Here is an 8,307-nt window from a genome sequence, read left to right on the forward strand (position 1 = left end):
AAAAATTCAACATGTACCAAGTTCATAGAATATGGTTGTTGATCAAATGACTAAATACGTGAATAATGGTGCGTCAAAGCTTTTGCTATTCATGGATCCACCAAGTTCAATACAAGAAACCTTGCAAGCTGATAGGAATGTGAATACAAGGGTTAATTGTTAATGTGATCCCTTAAAAGCTGTTTTTTTTAATATTTTAATAATCCAATTGCCATATTTAATATTCTATTTATATTGATCGAATTCGGCATAAATTAAATTTTTTTAATTATTTATTTTGTGCAAAAAAAATAATTTTCAACGAATATTAATGTATATACAGTTAGTTAGATTAATACCATAAAAATATTGAATCGATTTAAAATTTTACAAACTTAAAAAATATAATTCAATAAATCAATAATCATAAAAAATATATATAATAAAAAAAGTTATCACAGATATTTTTATCATATATTAAAATAAAAATATTAAATAAAAAATAAAAATACTTTGAGTTATCGGGCGATGGCTGGCGACAATGATGCGGAGATGAGGAGGCGTGAAAAGACGAAAGCTTTAAACTTTAATAATTAAGTTAAAAGTACAATGAAGTAAGAATGAAATGGTACTTCCTTTTTTTATCTTTACCCATTTATCTGACCCAACCTAAAGTGGAAGCAGGTAACCCTTTTTTTTCCTCCCTAAAGAAAGCTAGGTAACAAATTTTCTATCGTATCTCCACTTAATTTAAAATTGATGTTAAAAGACACTTTTTAAAATTTTAAAATATTTATTTTAAAAAATAAAAATTAAATGAATGTAAATTATATTTAATTTTGATTATATTCTAATATGTCAAATTAAATAATTGGTACTATTTTACCTTTGTCTACATTCAAACAAATAACAACGAGAGTAAAAGATTTCAAGTTTCTTTTTATGCAATTTTATATATTAAATGTGTATTAAAATTTTAATATATATCTCAAAATAATTATAATTAAAAATTTTTTTTATCAAATGTTCTCTCTACTATCTATATTTTAAATTGGTTCATCTACTTTTATAATATCATTTGTTAATCACCTTTAATTATTCTGATTAAAATACTCAAATATTTTTTTCCTTTAAAACACATATTCAAACTTATGCTGAATTAGTTTTTTAAAGAAAAATTCACTTCAATATTTTAACAAAAATAATTGATATTAATTATTTGGACCAACTAATATCATTATAAAAGTAGATGACCAAAATATGTTAATTTAAAATATAAAAATTAAATCTCAAATATTAGCGTAATAGAGTAGAGTTGTCCATAGGTCGGGTTGGGCCCAAACAAAATCTTAGGCCAGTTTACTAGGCTCTCGGTCTAAAAAATGGGCCTAAAATTTTATTCAAGTTCAGCCCAAATAAAAATACTAAAACTCAGGTCCGACTTAGCCATATTAGTTATTTTATATAATATTATTTAAAAATATTTAATACATCAAAAATACTAAAAACATTAAATAAATATTTCCTAACAAATTAAAAATAAATTTAAAAATATATATGTATACTTAAATAACATTAAGATAGGTGTAACTTAACAAGTAAATGTCTCTAAAATACTAACAAAATTAACAATAAAATAATAGTTATACAATATCAAAACAATAACAACATAGTAGTGAAATTGTAGCAAAACAGTGAGAAAACAACAAGAAAATAACAACAAAACAATAAAAAGAAATTTTTTTTTACAAATTCAGGGTGGGGCAGGCTCAGGGCCAAAAAAGGTCTTACTTGATGCCTGGCCTGTTTTCTAAATGGACCCTATTTTTTGCCCCAAATTATTTCTCGAGTTTATATTTTTAACCAAACATTCCCGCTTTTCAGACGGGCCTTCAAGCTGGATCGAATAGCCCAACCCATACTAAGCCTATAATTGAGTGATCATAACTGTAATTTCACCATTTTGTTATAATGACCAAAAAGGGACAACACTCATACATGTGTTGAAGAGAAAATTTCAATTTTATCCTTTACATTTGTTTTACTATTCATATTTAAAATTAATTATCACTCTTTATAACATATTTTCAAAAATCTTCTCATTAAAAATATAATATAGGTTGTATACACAGTAAAATAAATAATAGTTGCTTGGGCGTAAATGCAACAGAAAAGAAATTATTAGATTAAGCAAGGAAATTTGATACTGTTGCTTAAAGTCAAAATTGTTGCGGTGATATAATGTAGGTTGTCCGCCTCAGAAGTTGGACCACAGTCCTATTACGGCTCTATGGGTACACGCCTCAACCAGGAAATTATAAAAAAAACGTGACATAGATGCTTGCTTTGCTTGTCGGGTTATACATTGGGACTCATAGGACCCGACCGACTATGTGTCCTACCTATATCACATACTTCCAAAGTATGGTACGATGTGCCTTTTATATTTCTCTTGGATTCACTTCAAAGGAGACGAGACCACCTACATTTTCACCCTTTTCCAAAAGCTTTGCTTAATGTTTTGGACACCCAACTAGATATTTAAAATTACGAACTATTTTTTATGTTCCTAATCATATCTTTGATTTTTCAGTTTAAATATACATTTTCTTTCTGTTTAAGAAATAGAATAAAAAATTATTACATTCAATATTATCTTAATTTGTATGAATATTGTTATACTAATGTGCATTATACTCTTATTTATAGGTTAAGAAAGGACTATAAATAATTCTAAGTATTGTGTCATAAAGAACAATTATAATCAAAATTTATAATAAAATTATTAAAAATAACATATGTAAAAAAATTAATATATTTAATTAGACTTGATTTAAATTTTGTAATATTTAATTCAATTTTAAGATAATGTTACCATTCAAATTGCACGATTTGATATATTTTTATACACAAGCTGTGAATTATACATTTTATTTGTTTGCGATAATGTGTGGAATTTCATGTTTTCAATACTTAAAAAATTCCAGGCTGTTCGAAATTCTTATTGTAAAAAATATTTACAAAGTATTTTGTGCATCATGATGATGCAATACGCATGCATGTGCGGTCTCAATCTGCTATTTATGCGTCCTGATCAGATCGATAAGATTAAAAATAAAATAATGCCACAAATTAAATTAAGTAGGTATATATTTAAATCCAATCATGTTTATTTAATATAGTTTATTTTTAAAGTTGGTGATTATTTTTTTTAAGATTTAAATATACATTTTATTTTTTAAAATATAATGTGACTCTTCTTATTGATAAAATTATATATTTTCAATACTCATCTATATATACATATTTAGGAAAAAAGGAAAAAGTTCGAATATATCATGATTTTTTTTCATGGGTCAGATAAGGTGCATACAAAAACTTTCAAAACTATGTCCTCAAGTTTGATGCTTTTTTTCAGAATAATATGAAATAAAATTATTTATTAAAATAATATGAATTGTTATAATTATTAGAATAATATAAACTATACATGGAAATCTTAAATTACTGTAAGACAAGACATGAAATCGTTATAATTTCGACTGATACTTTAGGTTATTAATGACTTGTCATGGCCGAACTTTGTGATTTTTTATATTTTTAAAATCATTTTATATTTTTTGAATTTTAAAGAGTTAATTTTTTATAATTCTTATTTTAAGAAAATGATTTTTTATTTTTCTAAAAATATAATTTTAAAATTTTATGTTTTATTTAAAATATAAAAAAATTAATTTTTAAATTTATTAAAAAAATTTAAGGTACAAATAGTAATTTAAAGCTAGGCTTCCATAATGCATAAATTTTAATCCAAATAATAATATCTTCCATTTGCAATTAAAGTTACATATATATACTGTAGATATGGAAAAATTTTTGACCAATTAAAAAATATTGCATGTCAAGTTTTAAATTATCGTGGCTCAAAGTTAAAGTTATCATAATAAAAATACAAAATTATATCTATGTCATAATTATTTTTTTAATTAATTTAATTTAATTAAAAGATAAATAATAATATTTTTATTATTATTAAAAATAAAATAGTTATATAATAAATAATAATTAAGAGGTAAATAATAAATAAAAAGATTAAATTTTTATAAAACAATCAAATGATACAATTAAATCTTACAATAGCTCTTTTTTATTCAAATAATTGACACTACAGAAAGTGTCACTCCAAGCTATTCTACATATTCACAAATTGAAGAAGCCCAAAAGATCTACAAAATTCTCTAAACAAGCGCAAGAACTTGATGAAAAGCTACCTTTCAATCCGATTCAATCGTGGAGAAAAAGTTAAAAATTGTTTATGAAGAAAGTCATCTTTCGATCCAAGTCAACTGAAGAAAAGAAATCTAAACTCGTTTCAAGAGCAATTCAAGCCGACACTTAAAGCAATCCACATCCATCCAAGATCAAGTCATATAACCTTTAACCAAACCGGAGAGAAGAATCAAAGCATTTTTTTTTTTGAAAAAAATTTAAAAATTATAACTTTCTTTCAAAGTTATCAATAAATTTTATTCTAAATTTTCAAATTAACTTTCGACTCAAAATTAGTTTGTATATATATATACAGAAAGTATTCACCACAAGTGCAAATTGTAATACCCTGAAAATTTTTACAGTAAGATATTATCCTTGATATAGTAAAATAAAGAAATAAAGTGACAAAAAGGGAAATTTTGAGTTATGTCAATATTGAGAAGTATATTATGATATATTAATTCAAGAAAGGACTAAATTGTAAAAGTGAGAAAAGTTTTGTTGCACAAGAGTAAATATTCAAAATTTGAGGGGTTAAAGTGTAAATATGAAAAAGTTGAAGGACCAATAGTGTAAATAATTTAAGAGTGGAATGATCTAGAAACTAAGGAAAATGGATGAATTAGGACCAAATTGAATAGATGAAGAACTATGAGGGACTAAATCACAATTTTACCAAATTAAATGATGACTCAAGGATGGAATTTTAAAAGATAATGAAGGGCAAAATGGTCAATTGGAAGAGAGAGAAATCTAGAAAGTAATAATGATGCTAGAGATATTTGATATTTTATAATTATTTAATTAGATAAATATTATTTTATTAATATTTTAATAATATATTTTATTATTATTTTATTAGTATATAAAGAAAGAAAGATGAGAAATTCTCATCCATATTTCCCATGCACTAACGTGAGAGAAAGAGAGGAAGAAAGAAAGTTTTGCTTTCTTTACAATTTGGTCCTTTTACCAAAAATTCACCATTTTCACCAAAAAATCAAATGAATTTCCATAGCTACCAAGAGACAAAAATGTTAAGGAGAGCATGGGGAGTTAGAATGTCAAGTTGGATTCAAGAAATAGAAGTTGGAGGAGAGAGAAAACCAAGTTAAAGATTAGTATCAATAGAACAAGGTAAGTATATCAAGATTTCAATATGTTTTTAAGTTTGTTATTATTGACAAAGTATGGAAATAATGTTATAGTAGAGTTTTCTTACATAAGGCCCTATGTTTTTGATATGTTAGTGAAGAGAAAATAAGAGAAAGTGATGAGAAATGGTGTAGAAAAAGAAAATAAGGGTGTTATAACATGGTAATTAATAGCTTGCACAAAAACAGTTTGGACAGCAGCAGTAGACTAACTTTGAAAAATCACCATAAATTGTAGAAATCGAATTAGAAGATGAAAAAAAATATGGAATTAAAGCTTATTGAGTCTAGTTTCTCATAGAAGAAATAGTGTAGAAATGGATTTGTAAATTTTGAGATATAATGAATTTTGTGAGACAAGGTCAGAATGAATTCGGGCTCCCCTGTTCTGACTTTGAAAAATCATAAAAAATTGAATAAAACTAATTAGGGGCTTAAATTTATATGTATAAAATTATGGATGAGTCTATTTTTAAGAGAAACAAACAAGAACATCATTTGAATCCTGTATGAGGATATAATTAATTTTTGGTGAAGAAGGGTCAGAACTGTCAGATAGCAGAATAGGGGTAACTTTAAAGAATAAACTGTACTTATTGAATAAACTAAAAATTCTGAAAATTTTATGGTAAGAAGATATATGAGTCTAGTTTCAGGGAAAATTAGATAATCTTAATTTGGAGTCCTATAGCTCCAGATATAAATAATTTAGTGACTATGACACAGATGGACAGCTTGAATATTCATAAAAGTAAATAATAAAGATTATAGATAATGTTACTTACAAGTGTGCTACATACATCAAGGATGTGGAATGGAGAGGAGGAGGAGGAAAAATATGTATGAATATTCATCTAGCATGGCTAATTTGCATATTTTAGGCTCAGGGACTAAATTGAATAAAAGTAAAACTTTATGGGCAATTTTGTAAACATGTCAGAAATGACCAAATTGCATGAAATGGATTATTTTATTATTTAAATTACAAAATTGAATGAAATTATTAATTTAGTTCAAGATCGGGAGAAAATATGTTTTAGGGATTAAATTGAAAAGTGTTGAAATTAAGAAAAATTCTGATATTTTATAGAATTCATGGATTGTTATCAATATATATGAGAATAATAGCTGGAAATAAGGATTAAATTGTAAGAATTTTATTTTCCTGACCCTAAGGATGAAATCGTCATTAATTAAAAGTTTAGGGGCAAAATGGTAATTTTGCCTAGAGCATTAATTAAATGCATTAGAAGATGAAATGAATGAAAATGATGATCAAATTTATTTATAAAGATCCGGACGACTCAAATATGTGACTTGATCGTGGAAAAGAAAATATATCGGATTAATGAAATTATAAACACAAACAAGCAATGAGGTAAGTTTGTGTAACTTGAATTGTATTTTAAATACTTGAAATATGTGGTTATGTGATGAAAATATGATTTGAATGTTCAAATCATGATATTTGATGAAATAATGATAATACTCGATATAAATTGAAAATAAATCCCAGTTGAATGAAAGGAAAATTCGATGGATCTCTGAAAAGGAATTGACGGTAAAAAGGATCTAGCCCGGACGGGTGATCCTATTCTGATATAGCCCTCCCGAAGAATACGTGTAAAATGGATTTAGCCCGGACGGGTAATCTGAATTAGGGTCTGAATTTAGCCTGGACTGGTAATTCAGATCCAAGCTCATTAGAGTAATTGTCGTTGCAGGGGATTTAGCCTGGACTGGTAATCCCGACAATACTCTATGAGTTTATATTATAGGGGATTTAGCCTGGACTGGTAATCCCACTGTAAGGATGAGGTTCGCAGGAGTGTGCACTCTGATATGAAATGTGTAAGACCATGGTTGAAAGATACCATGGCAACCTGTGTGTAAGACCATGGTTGAAAGATACCATGGCAACCTGATATGAGATGTGTAAGACCGTGGTTGAAAGATACCATGGCAACGTGACATGAAAAGAATAAGACCATGGTTGAAAGATACCGTGGCAACATGACAGAAAATGAGTAAGACCATAGTTGAAAGACACTATGGCATCACGTCAAAGATAAATAAGACTGTGGATGGGAGACGCTATAACGTCTGTTGAACAATTGATATTCAGGTAAAATGTATCAGATGACGAATGGTTATATGAAATGGTTGTGTGAAATGTTTACAACAACTGGTCATATGGAAATATATGTACAAAAGCGTTGTATGAAATAATTATGAAAATGGATAAACGAAATAAGTATAAGTACATGGAATATAATTTATGTTAAGTTTGATATAAGCTATTACCAGAATAAATATACATAAATTATATGGAAATGATGGAGCATAAAATATTGATATAATGAAATGAATGATATATGTTTGTGAAGAAACGGTAAGAGCATGACATGTTTCATGACATGTACATATATGATTATCTTTGATATGTTGATACAAGGAAATTATGTAAGTTGAGACTATTATTAAACTCAAGTGCGACATGTCGAGAAAAATAGATATATCAATGTTGAATTTATATGAGATATGTGCAAGTATACTAACAATGTTGTTGTTTGATGCTTATACAAGTGCCAAACTGTTGATTGAATGGTAATATATTTATTTTATATGATGCATTGAATCGGTAAGTATTTTAATTTTTTTAAGTGATCTGCAAATGGTAATAATGCTCCGAAACCCTGTTCTGGCAGCGGATACGGGTTAGGGGTGTTACACAAATAATATATCTATTTTAGGTGAAAATTTTAAAAGAGCTTGAACTCCGAAATGATGCATATTCTAAAGCTTGAATTCCATCATGTATGGCTACTTGCTTTTTAGTCTTTATAATATTTTTAAAACAGGTATATGCCATTTTAATCTATTTTAAGTTACTTGATACATT

The sequence above is a fragment of the Gossypium hirsutum genome, chromosome A11 (genome assembly GCF_007990345.1).
Source record: "Gossypium hirsutum isolate 1008001.06 chromosome A11, Gossypium_hirsutum_v2.1, whole genome shotgun sequence".
In the NCBI taxonomy this organism is placed as follows: Eukaryota; Viridiplantae; Streptophyta; class Magnoliopsida; order Malvales; family Malvaceae; genus Gossypium; species Gossypium hirsutum.